Source organism: Pteropus vampyrus, unplaced genomic scaffold, assembly GCF_000151845.1.
Source record: "Pteropus vampyrus isolate Shadow unplaced genomic scaffold, Pvam_2.0 Scaffold199, whole genome shotgun sequence".
NCBI classification, from domain to species: domain Eukaryota; kingdom Metazoa; phylum Chordata; class Mammalia; order Chiroptera; family Pteropodidae; genus Pteropus; species Pteropus vampyrus.
The window spans coordinates 254,114-258,731 of NW_011888980.1; positions in this window are offsets into that span (position 1 = coordinate 254,114).

Below are 4,618 nucleotides of genomic sequence, written 5' to 3' on the forward strand. Positions count from 1 at the left end.
GTCATCAACTCAAGTGCAAATTCTCATTGAATATCATTAACTCAAAAGTCATAAATCTCATCATCAAATTAAATTATGCATAGGTGACACTCTGAGTATGACCTATCCTGGGGCAAAATTCTTCACTATTGTAGACCTACGAAATTAGAACACTAGTTATCTGCTTCCAAAATACAATGGTGGGACAGGCAAAATATGACATTTATAGACATTTCCATTTCAAAAAGGAGAAAATGGAAGAAATGAAGCAGTCATCAGTCTCAAGCAATTTTAAAATCCAGAAGAGCAAATTCTGTTAGTTTTCAAGGACTGGGAATAATCTTCTGTGGCTCAAAGCTCTATCCTCTGGGCCAATGGCTCTGCCCTCTAGGCCTGTGGCAGCTCTGTTGGCCTCTGCATCTGTACAGTTCATCAGGTCTCTGCCTCTTGACCTGTAACTCCACTCTTGAAGTCATTCTGCCTTTTTTAAGGGCAACACATATTGAACATTATATACTGAGTAGCTCTATCAGCTTGTTTCTTTCCTATAGAATTTTGCAAGTCCAACAGATCACTTTCACTTCATCCTGTCTCTATCCCCTTCAGTCCAACCTAGCAGTGTTTCTGCTAAAACAATCTTCTCAAAAACCTTTTGGGTCTCTTATGTATGTCACACCATGAGACAAGAGAGTTCTACACAGACCTTTTCTGAATAATCTCATCTCTATTACTGATTTCTGCTGAGAGGGTTTACTTGATCTATGAGTCACACGCCCAATCTCTTCAGCAAAAGACAGCCACACCCTTGGCCTTCTCTCTAGAGCACATTTTCCTAACAATGAATCTCCTAAGTTTAGCATCTTTGGCAATTGGGATATGCTGAGAATTTCCTCGATAATAAACCACCGTTTCCTTTCTTCTTAACAGTTTCTTCCTCGATCCATCTCTTTCCCCCTGCATTTTATGATTAGCAGTAAGGAGGAACCAAGCCATGCCTTCAACACTTTCCTTGGAAATCTCTTCAGCAAAGTATCCAAGTTCGTTACTTTTAAGTTTTATCTTCTACAAAACTGTAGGACACAACTTGGCCACATTTTCTGCTACTATATAACCTTTCCTCCAGTTTTCAACATGTTCATCGTTTCCCTCTTAGTCCTCACTAAGAGTCTTTAACATCTAAATTTCCACCAATAGGCTATTCAAGGAAATCTAGATTTTTTTTAATCATGTACCTCAAAATTTTTCCAGCCTCTACCCATTACCCAATTCCAAAGCCACTTCTACATTTTTAATTATTTATTTATAGCACCACCCCACTCCTAGAACCAAATCCGTATTTCCTGAGGCTGCTTAACAAATTACTACAAACTAGATGGCTTAAAACAATAGAAACTTATTCTCTGACAGTTCTGGAGGCTAGAAGTTCAAAATCTAGCAGGTTCATATTCCCTCTGGGGGATCTTGGAGAGAATCCATTCCTTGCCTGTTCCAGCTTCTGCTGGCTCCAACCATTTCTTAACTTGTGGTCATGTCACTTTAATCTCTGTCTCCATCATCACATTGCTTCCTGCCCCGCCCCCCCACCACCACCACCACTTCTGTCTTTTATAAGGATACTCATTATTGGATTTAGAGCCCACCCAGATAATCTATGATGTTCTCACCTCAAGACCCTTAACTTAATTACATTTGCCAAGATCCTTTTCCCAAATAGGCTGACATTCACAAATCCTGAGGATTAGGACATGGATTTCCTTTTTGAGGTCACCATTCAGTCCACTACCCTTACCATCACCTCATTACTATAGTTGATTCAGTTTTGAGGCTAGTAACAGCTCTGACTCTCCCTTTACATAGTTGGGAAAGAAGAAGTCTGGGAAAATGATTGTTGGCAGGACTCTGAAGCAGGATTATACATGATAGCAACTTTATTTGCCCATTCCTTGTCTTTTCCCATTCCTGCTCTACTTCAGTCAATGGCTTCAACTGGGAAAGAATAAGAGGAATCATCCTTATAGACCACTTTATAGTAGAGTTCTGAGAATTCAAAACACATGAGCAGTGATTGCCTGGAATCATTAAATCTGGTCACACATGCCCCAGTCCTCACTACCTGATGTGAATTCCTTTTTAGTTATCTACTATTATATAAAAAATCAACCCCAAACTTAACGTATTGAATAATATTAATACCTCTCATGATTCTGGGAGTGGACTACATAAGTCTCCTATTTCAGGTGGTATCACCTGGGGTACCAGGATGGTTGAAAAGTCCAAAGGGCCTTACTCATATGGCTGGCAGTTGGTACAGGCTGTTAGCCAGGAGCTCAGCTAGGGCCGTGGTTGGGGCCATGGTTCTCCACTCAGTGGGTCTCTCCTTGAAGTTGTTTAGGTTGCCTTTCAGTATGGTGACTTGATTCCAAAAAGGAGCATGTCAAGGAGGAAGGAAGCAAAAGCTGACAGTCTTCCTAAGACTCCAGCTTAAAAATATTAGACTATCAGTTTGACAGAATTCTCTTAGTCAAAATAGTCAGAATCTTAACCATACTTAAAGGGAGGAGAAATATACTTCAGTTCTCGTTGGAAGCATGTCACAAACATATAGAAACTGGAGGATCGAGAACTATCTTTGGAGGCCAGTTACCACAGCCTTGTTTCCTCCACCCCACCAGCAGAACTACCATTAGGTTTCACAAGCGTATCTGACTGAGTAGATAAGTGAGGATTGAAATCCAGCTCATGTTCCACTTGCCAAACTACCTACCTTGCCTATACTAGGGTTGTATCCACTCATGAGAAAGGATGTCTTTTTCACATGTGCCCTATGGGATAATAAGAGCTTTATCGACTAGCATATCCATTTAGTTGGCACTATAACTTGCACTGCCATCACGCAACAGAGCAAGATTGCTGACATAGAAGTTTCGTAATAGATCCAAAAGGATGTTGATCTTGAAGTTGGAAGTTCTTTATTTGAAACTGGCATCTGCTACTTACTAGCTAAGTTGACCTAGACAAGTCACTTAACTCTCTGCGAAAGAGTTTCCCTATCTATAGAACAGAAATAATAATTGTTTCCTTTCGTTACTCTCACACGTGTGGTAGGGGTCAAGTACTATACATGTAAGACTACTGTGGATAATATCGGCTACTATGTAATGTGAATCTTTATCTAAAAAGTATGCTCATGCTCACTCCCACCTATGTTTGCTGATGTCAATCTCCTCTTTTTGTTCGGGAACTAGAGCACAAAGTGCCATGAAACATTGGCCCAAAGAAATCTGTCTAACTAGAGAAAATGAATAAGAATAAGATAACATTTATAATGACAAAAACTTCATATTGGATCAAAGATCATCATATATTATCACATTTATACCTCATTTGCTGGGTCTTCTCAACTATGAAACATGAGGAGCTAAGAATTAATCCTAGTTCCAATATTGTTGTATATTTATTTTTCAAAGTCCTCCAGGAGGAAAAATATTAACTGCCCACTTTAAATGAGTGCAATGCATGTTGCAAACACAAGGCACTAGGTAAATGATAATTACCAAGCACACATTAACATTATGTAAAACATCTGGCATTTTTCTGTGCTGTGATCCATTGAACTGTATCACTCTGATGACCAAATAATGAATTACTGTCCAATTACAAAAGCACTGTGTGTTTCATGCTAACCTTCTCCTACGTCTCCTCAGTACCTTGACCATGACAAGTGGTGTGAATGTTTCAGAGTTCTCATTTTATAGCTAATGAATATGTTTCTCAGACTGATGCCTCCGAGAATAATTTTTATACCCCAGTTTGCCATACAAAAATACTTCATCTGCAGAATGGCTTTGTTACACATTCATGCGGTAGAACAAATATAGGTGCTAACGGATAGCTACAGTTACTCTTGGGGAAAGGGATGGAATTCATCCATCATTTAGCATCATATTAATGCAACATGGTAGGACCTGATATATTGTAGTGTTGTACTTATTATCATTAATTATAAACAATAAACTATTACTTACTATATGCCAAAATCTGTGACAAGTGCACTATATATATTTACTTATTTAACCCTAACCCTGAACCCTGCAAGGTAGGTATCCTTATCCTTGTTTTATAGATAAAGAATTTGAGGATAGAGGGGTCACCTAACCTGTCATTGTCACTCAGAGAAGAAGTTTTGGAACTGGGGTTCAAATCTAGATCTAACTATTTCCAAATCTGATGCTCTTTTATAGTCCATGATATGGTACTAGCTTCCAGAAAATACATTAGTTCTTCCGGTAAGCTTCTTATGGATTTGCAAAGTCCATAGTCTTTGGACCAGAGGAAGTAACAAATTCCATTCAGTTCTATCACTCCACATTCCTTCTCTAGAGGAAAAGTTCTGGGTTTTACCACTCAACTGAATTTCAGTCTATGAGTCTGTGTGATGTAGACTTTCCAAAATCAAAAGTGCAGAAAATCTTCAGAGAAGCCCAGTATGTCTCAAATGTGCCAGCCCACACAAGTAGGCTTTGTTTGGACTACCTAAGCCCACTTCGGATCAGAATCAGTAGTGTGTAATATCCCAGAACAAACAAATCCAACTCCATAAGCATTAGTAAGTTAATGCTAATTTTACTAATTTTTTTTA